The following is an 8,992-nucleotide window of genomic DNA, read 5'->3' as shown; positions in this document are numbered from 1 at the left end:
ATCTTGAACTTGAACTCTGTCTACTTTGAGTTATTAAATGTACTTGACATAAAGGTTAACTATCGCTAAATAACATGCATGCAATTTAGCTCAAAGAAAAATTCTAAAAAAAATTAAACATGATTATATATTAATCATTCCTCAGAAAGTTATCTATATATAGTTGTGTATAATTTTATACCTAAAGTTTTAGTCAAAAATAAAAATAAATCTTCCATGGTTAATGAAATTAGTGCAGTCAATTCTGATTTTCATATTCATCTTCAGTTCATTCAGAATAAAGGAAATGAGTTGTTCTTGAAAAAGCATTGCAGCTTTTGCAAGAGAGAGAGACACTGTTTCTTTGCATGCTTACTTTCCAAGTTCATACATTTCAGCTAGATTTTTTTCTAAAGGCTGCCATTTTTACATTTTAAAACTGATCACTTCTTTTGAAAATTCAGAAAATTTCAAATTTTGGATAGCATTATTGCAGGTGTGCCTCTGTCAGCTTGACATCTTTTTTTTTTTTTTAAACAAGGTTTGTCCAGAGCTTTGTTTGAGTTTTCATAGTTAATGAGGGCTTTTGTATGTCGGTAGAAGAGATTCTTACTAGTGTCTATGTTGAGCCTATAATATCTGAGGAGCTCTGTGAATTTTAAATCTTCATCTGATGATACTTGACCCTCCACTTTTCTTAGCTTTTCAAATAGATCAGCAATTTTCAGTAAATATTTTTTGATGACAGTTGGCTGTTCTAAAACTAGGCTATCCAAGCAGGCTGAAGTATGGATATAGCTATCTGCGACATTTTTATGACATTTGATCATTGCCAGTTTTTGCACGTGAATCCATAATTCAATTATAATAGTTGATGAAGAAATTATTCTCTTGGTCAAAAAATCATCTACCTCCTTAATTTCATAAAGGACTCAATCAGCATTTTCACCACACTTTTCTTTTTTTAAAAAAACTATTTGTTTAAAATTGAAACAAAATAGAAAAAGAAAAAATATTGCTATGTACACAGCAGAACATGAGAGGATTCAAAATATAAAGCAATAGACTTATTTCAAGAAAGTCTACAAAAATATTTCACATTGTGTCCAGCTTTGCTTCTTTGTATGTTTTCTTTTGTTCTCTGCTGAGTACTTTTTACTTTATTCTTTTTCTCCTCCTTCCTTTCCTCCCCTCCCCTAAGAAGGATACAGTTAAGCATGGATACACAGACACACATACACAATATAAATGCACATTTAATAGATATCTATATCTATATTATAAATATCTATCTATATCATATACATCTATATTACATATACACACATATACATCTATATAAATTCATATGTACATATACATGTATATGTGTACATATACACATTCATATGCATTTATGTAAGACTTTATTATGCTTGTTTGTCCTTTGTTTCACTAAAGGGAGATAACATCTACCTTCATAAATCTAAGTCTTTACATAGTTTTTCTAAGTCCATCAACTCTTCAATTCCTACCCTGCAGTTAGATTCCAACCTTATACTATTTAGTAATTTAAATAGTCTAATATGATATTGATTAATGTGGCTGATAATATGACTGATATATAATGTAGTTTCCCTATTTTTCTTAATGGGATTAAATATATTTCAGTTTTGACTTTGTCTGAGATCATAATTACTATCCTACTTTTTTTTTAACCTAATAACTTCTACTCCACATCTTTATTATTATGTTTATATGTATCTCTTATTTCTTATCCCTCCTGACTCCGCTTTACTTCCACTGATTCTTTGTCCTTCTATTATTTAACCTATTCCTCCACCCCCAGGATTTCTTTTCCCTTATCTTCCCTTCCTTTTCTCTTGCCCTCTTGTTTCTAACTGCATTTAGAAGACTTTTATAGTCTTCCAAATCTTTATGTTATTCCCTCTTTATCCAATTCCCATTAATCTATACACCTTTCTATATACCCCCTTATCCTATTCCCTCACCCTCTTCTTTTTAATAAATGTATTCTCTTCTAAATGTATATTTAAATAATATAGTAAAAGTATACGTTGTTCTCTCTTGAACTCAGATTTGATGTGAGTAGGGTTTCCACCAAAATATTTCCTTTATCTTCTCCTGATTCCCTACTTTCTTTCTTTCTGAGTTTAGAAGATGTTTATATCCTTCTCTCTCTCTCTCTGTATATATATGTGTGTGTGTGTGTGTGTGTGTGTGTGTGTGTGTGTCTATATTTCCCTCTTTAGACCATTCATTATGAGAGAAATGATCCAGAACTCCCAGACCTCCTTCCCCAATTCCTTTGTGTCAGTTCTTCTTCTTATATTTCATTTCTATAAGATAATTACTCATTTTACCTTTTTTTATAGCTTTGCTTTTTAGAAGCACATCATACATAGCTCTATCCCAATCTTTCTTTTGAACTACTCAAATGCTAATGACAGTTTAATGACATATGGTTTACATTTCCACATATAAAAAGTAAGGGGTTTTTCCTTATTGAATCTCCTGTAGTTAAGTCTTTGGTGTTCACTACATATTTCTCTTGAATCTTATGTGTAAAATATTCTATTAAGTTCAGGTGTTTTTACAACAAACTCTAGAAAGTTTGGAAATTCATTGATTATTTATTTTTTTGTTGTTGTTGTTCAGGATATGCCTAACTTTACTGGTACGATTTTTTTGGTCATAACTTCAGTTCTTTTGTTCTTGGATATATAATATCTCAAAACTTATGATCTTTTAGTATAGCCACTGCTGGGTCTTGAGTGATTCTAATTGTGGCTCTGCTGTTTTCTTTTTTTTTTTTTTTTTCTTGCTCATAATATTTTCTCCTTGAGCTGGGGATTTCAGAATTTGGCTATAATATTTCTGTAGATTTCCTTCACAGTATTTCAGGTTGCAATGGGTGGATTTTTTCTATTTCTATTTCTTTCCTGTTTTGTTCTAATACTTAGGACTTAGATAATTCTCTAATTATTTCTTGTACCATTTTATCAAGATTCTTTTGTGGGTTTTTTTTATCATAGTTTTCAGGTAGCCCAATTATTCTAATGTTTTCTCTTAATCTATTCTCTAGATCAATTGTTATTCTTATGAGATATTTAATATTTCTTCTATTTTTTCATTTTTTGTGTTTGTTTCATTATTTCTTGGTCTCATAACTTTGCTGACCTTTCCTACTCCAATTTTAATTTTCAAGGAGTTGGTTTTTTTCCTAAAAATTTGGATCTTCTTTTCATAATCTTCTTGCTTTTTAAAAATTTTTTTTTCCATTTGATTTTTAAAGTCTGTTAAAAGTTCTTTGAATTCTTTTTGGATAGGTGGTCATTTGACATTACTCTTTGGGGAAGGACAGACTTTTTTTTCCCTTTTGCTTCAATATCCTCTTCTGAAGATGGACCCAGGTCTTCTTTATTCTCACAGAAACTTTCTATGCTTGGGTTCTTTTTCCTTTGTCCACTATTTTTTTTTAAATTATGGCAACTTATTAGTGTAATCACCTCTACAAATGGTGCTTCTGGATCTCAGGTACTTTTTCAATTCTCCCTTCTGTCCTGGAACTGAAAAAAAGAACTCCACATTACTTTAAGTGCCCAGTCAGCAGAGTCCCTTCCTCACTGCTTTTATACTTATGGGGTAGGTGTTGGGTTCCCTCTTGCCCAGGGCCACATCATAGCCACACAGCTGGGCTTGGCATCCCTCATCAGAGGTTTTCTTAATCTTCTCTGGCTCAGACACAAGATTTCCCACAATATGGAAGTTAAAAAATATCCCATGACTGGAGCTAGATCTGTTTTCCAACCTAGCTAGCCCCAGAGTTCCACAGCTTATTGTTTCAGTGAAACTAGGCTAGAAATGTTTACATTTCATTTGAGCCAAACTTCCATTCTAGGATCTTTCTTTGGATCTTCTCTAGTTGTCTCAGGAGGACTACTGTTATACCCTAAATTTTATTTATTTTTAATTCTTTACATTTTAGTCCAGAGATGCTATTTTGTCTTGTTTGTGAGTGAAATCTAAAGAGCCTGGAATTTTCTTTTCTTTTCTTTTTATGATTAAAGCTGTTTATTTTCAAAACATAAAAACATATGCATAGATAATTTTGAACATTCACCTTTGCAAAACCTCGTGTTTCAAAATTTTTTCCTTCCCTTCTTTCCACCCCCTTCCCTAGATGGCAAGTAATCCAATATGTTAAACATGTGCAGCTCTTCTATATCTATTTCCACAATTATCATGGAGCACAAGAAAAATCAGATCAAAAAGGAAAAAAAAATGAGAAAGAAAACAAAATGCAAGCAAATCTATAAAAAAGATGAAAATACTATGTTGTGATCCACACTCAGTTCCCACAGTTCTCTCTCTGGGTGTAGATAGTTCTCTTCAGCACAAGACCATTGGAAACAGCCTGAATCACCTCATTGCTGAGAAGTATCACTCCATTAGAATTGATCATCTTATAGTCTTGTTGCCATGTATAATGATCTCCTGGTTCTGCTCACTTCACTCAGCATCATTTCATGTAAGTCTCTCCAGGCCTTTCTGAAATCATCCTGCTGATCATTTCTTACAGAACAATAATATTCCATAACATTCATATAATATAATTTATTCAGCCATTCTCCAGCTGATGGGCAGCTGCTCAGTTTCCAGTTTCTTGCCACTATGAAAAGGGCTGCCACAAATATTTTTGCATCATGTGGTGACCTTTCCCTTTTTTTGTGATCTCTTTGGGATACAGGCCCAATAGAGACATTTCTGGATATGCATAGTTTGATAGCCCTTTGGGCATAGTTCCAAATTGCTCTCAGAATGATTGGATCAGTTCACAACTCCAGCAACAATGTATCAGTGTCCCAGTTTTCCCACATTCCCTCCATCATTCATCACTATCTTTTCCTGTCATCTTAGCTAATCTGAGAGGTGTGTAGTGGTAGCTCAGAGTTATTTTAATTTGCATTTCTCCAATTAATAATGATTTAAAACATCTTTTTAAGATGACAAGTGGTTTTGATGTCTTCATCTGAAAATTGCCTATTCATACCCTTCGACCATTTATCAATTAAAGAATGGCTTGGATTCTTATAAATTTGAGTCAGTTCTCTAAAATATATAGAGGTTTTATTTTTACAGTCAAAGGTTCTTATGAAGGCCTTATTTCCAAAATATATAGAGAATTGACTCTAATTTATAAGAAATCAAGTCATTCTCCAATCGATAAATGGTCAAAGGATATGAACAGACAATTCTCAGACAAAGAAATTGAAACTATTTCTAGCCACATGAAAAGATGCTCCAAGTCATTATTAATCAGAGAATGCAAATTAAGACAACTTTGAGATACCACTACACACTTGTCAGACTGGCTAGAATGACAGGGAAAGATAATGCAGAATATTGGAGGGGATGTGGGAAAACAGAGACACTAATACATTGTTGGTGGAAATATGAATAAATCCAACCATTCTGGAGAGCAATTTGGAACTATGCTGAAAAAGTTATCAAACTGTGTGTACCCTTTGATCCCTCAGTGTTACTATTGGGCTTATATCCCAAAGAGATTTTAAAGAAGAGAAAGGGACCTGTATGTGCAAGAATGTTTGTGACAGCCTTCTTTGTAGTGGCCAGTAACTGGAAACTGAGTGGATACTCATCAATTGGAGAATGGCTGAATAAATTGTGGTATATGAATATTATGGAATATTATTGTTTGGTAAGAAATGACCAACAGGATGATTTCAGAAAGGCCTGGAGAGACTTACATGAACTGATGCTGAGTGAAATGAGCAGAACCAGGAGATCATTATATACTTCAAGAACAATACTATATGATGATCAATTCTGATGGACCTGGTCATCTTCAGCAATGAGATGAACCAAATCAGTTCTAATGGAGCAGTAATGAACTGAACCATCTACATCCAGCGAAAGAACTCTGGGAGATGACTAAGAATCATTACATTGAATTCCCAATCCCTATATTTTTGCCTGCCTGCATTTTGGATTTCCTTCACAGGCTAATTGTACAATATTTCAGAGTCCAATTCTTTTTGTACAACAAAATAACGGTTTGGACATGTATACTTATTTTGTATTTAATTTATACTTTAATATATTTAACATGTATTGGTCATCCTGCCATCTAGGGGAGGGGGTGGGAGGAAGGAGGGGAAAAATTGGAACAAAAGTTTTGGCAATTGCAATGCTGTAAAATTACCCATGCATATAACTTGTAAATAAAAAGCTATTAAAATAAAAAAAATATATAGAAAGATTTTTATTAGAACCCTTGAATGTAATCCCTCCTCCCAGTTTATTGCTTCTCTTCTAATCTTGTCTGTATTGGTTTTGTTTATATAAAAACTTTTAAACTTACTATAATCAAAATTATCCATTTTGCATTCAATAATGTACTCCAGTTCTTTGGCCACAAATTCCTTCCTTCTCCACAGATCTGACAGGTAGATTATAGATTTGCTTATAATATCACTCCTTATTTCTAAATCATAGACCCATTTTGACCTTACCTTGGTATAGGATATTACATGTGAGTCAATGACTTTTTATTCTTCCAGATGAACTTTGTTATTATTTTTTCTAGCTTTGTAAAATAATTTCTTGGAAGTCTGATTGGCATAGTACTGAATAAGTAGGTTAATTTAGGTAGTATTGTCATTTTTATTATATTATCTCATCATAACTGAACACTTGATATTTTTCCAATTGATTAGATCTGACTTTATTTGTGTGGAAAATGTTTTACAATTGTATATTGCAAATCATATAATTATTGACTGCCTTGGCAGGTAGACTCCCAAATATTTTATATTATCTACAGTTTTTTAAATGGGATTTCTTTTTGTATCACTTGCTGCTGGACTTCATTGGTAACATACAAAAATGCTGATGATTTATGTGGATTTATTTTGTATCCTGAAACTCTGCCATAGTTATGAATTGTTTTTTAGTAGTTTTTTAGTTGTTCTCTAGGATACTCTAAGTATAACATCATATTTGCAAAGAGTGATAATTTGGTTTCCTCTCTACCTACTCTAATTCTTTTAATTCCTTTTTCTTCTCTTAGCTAAAGCTAACATCTATAATACAATATTGAATAGTAATGGTGATAGTAGGCTACCTTATTTCACCCATGATATTATTTAGAATAGTTCTATTTTATCCCCATTAGATATGATGCTTGCTGATGGTTTTAAATAGATGCTACTGATCATTTTAAGGAAAACTCCACTTATTTCTATGTTCTCTAATGTTTTCAATAGGAATAGGTGTTAGATTTTGTCAAATGCTTTTTCTTTATCTATTGAGACAATCATAAGATTTTTGTTAGTTTAGTTATGATATGGTCAATTATGTTAATAGTTTTTCTAATATTGCATTAGCCCTGCATTCCTGGTGTAAATCCTACTTGGTCATCCTGGGAATAACTTGCTGTAATCTGTTTTATTTAAGATTTTGGTATCAATATTCATTAGGAAAATTGGTCTATAATTTTCTTTCTCTGTTTTGACCTTATCTGGTTTAGATATCAGCATCATATATGTGTCATAAAAGGAATTTGATAGAACTACTTCTTCCAAATAGTTTGTATATTAATGGAATTATTTGGTCTTTAAATATTTGGAAGAATTCACATGTAAATCCATCTGGCCCTGGAGATTTTTTTCTTAGGGAGTTGATTAATAGCTTGTTCAATTTCTTCTTTTAAAATGGGACTATTTAGGTAATTTATTTCTTCATCTGTTAATTTGGGCAATCTATATTTTTGTAACTATTTTGTAACTATATATTTGTAACTATATTTATAACAAGTTTGTAACAAACTATATATTTGTAACTATTGTAGCTTGAAACTACATTTGTAACTGTGGAATTTTCTAATATACTCCCTCATCCCAGAATCCTCAATACACTTTTAAAGAAGTCAGCAAGTATCATTTTGGTGTTTCTTCCTAATGTTTAGACCTGACCTTATTCCAGGAAAACACAAAAGTTATGATTTTTGCAGAAGACAAGATGAGAAGAAGGTTGCTGAAGAAAAATTTCAAGGGATGATAGTCTTCTAAGAGAGCTAAATATTTCACATCTCACTCTTACTTCATTTTTGCAAATTCTCCTTTTGTCTTGGAGTCTTCATCTTCCTCTAGTTTCTGCATCCTCTCTTTGGGACTATCAAAGTCTGGCTTTGAAGGATTTTGGTAGTATGGTGAGTCCTGTATATCCTTGATTCAGTCATATCATGTAACCACACAAAATCTTTATATGGTCTTGTAATAGAAAATGCTGGACTCTGAAAAATAGCTGTCTATTGTCTTTGTATATATGCATCATGAACTTGACCTTATCTTTTTCACTAAGGGCATCAGAGATGTCAATCTGGAGTGAAGAATCAACATGCAGGTCCACAGACAAGGATCTCATCAGGTTGGGAATGGAGACAATAGTGAAAAAGATTGTGGAGAGAAAAAAACTGTTGACTTTCCTGGGAATTGTTTCCAACTTACTTTAGGGCCTTGGCAAGTATTTAATAGCTGCTTATTATTTTTGTTGCCTAAATGGAACAATGTTCCCCAACTCCCAGAGTGGTTATAACATTTGGAAGAGTTAATTTTTTTGGCTTGTTTTCATTTCAGGATCAGCTAAAATACTTCTCTCAATTCTTAATCTATATCATAGTGTTAAGTTTTGCTGAAAATCAATTAAACAACCAAGAAAGCTGACTCCTCTTTCTGTTTGCTTTGAACCTGCTTGAATCTCACTGATATGATCCCAGAGGCTCCTAAAGGGACATCAATTTCCCTTTGAAAAACTTAGTAAAAGAAATTCTAGTGTTTATTATCCTAATTGGATGTATAGATTTTACTGCCCTAATTGGATGCAAATAGACTTAATGGAATTTTTATATCAAACATTTTGCATTTGGCTCTCCAAACTTCTCCATGGGACAAAGACCTGTAGTTGATGTTGTGTGAGTGTGTGTGTGTGT

The 8,992-nt window shown here is 32.5% G+C and overlaps 1 pseudogene; it reads right to left on the bottom strand.

The window, feature by feature from the left end:
• Positions 1 to 272: 272 nt before the first annotated feature.
• On the bottom strand, positions 273 to 8,427 carry LOC127543944 (sorting nexin-5-like; annotated as a pseudogene).
• Positions 8,428 to 8,992: the final 565 nt, after the last annotated feature.

Source organism: Antechinus flavipes, chromosome 1 (assembly GCF_016432865.1).
Source record: "Antechinus flavipes isolate AdamAnt ecotype Samford, QLD, Australia chromosome 1, AdamAnt_v2, whole genome shotgun sequence".
In the NCBI taxonomy this organism is placed as follows: domain Eukaryota; kingdom Metazoa; phylum Chordata; class Mammalia; order Dasyuromorphia; family Dasyuridae; genus Antechinus; species Antechinus flavipes.
The sequence above is the reverse complement of the archived record's forward strand: the minus strand, read 5'-3'. Positions and strand labels throughout refer to the sequence as shown.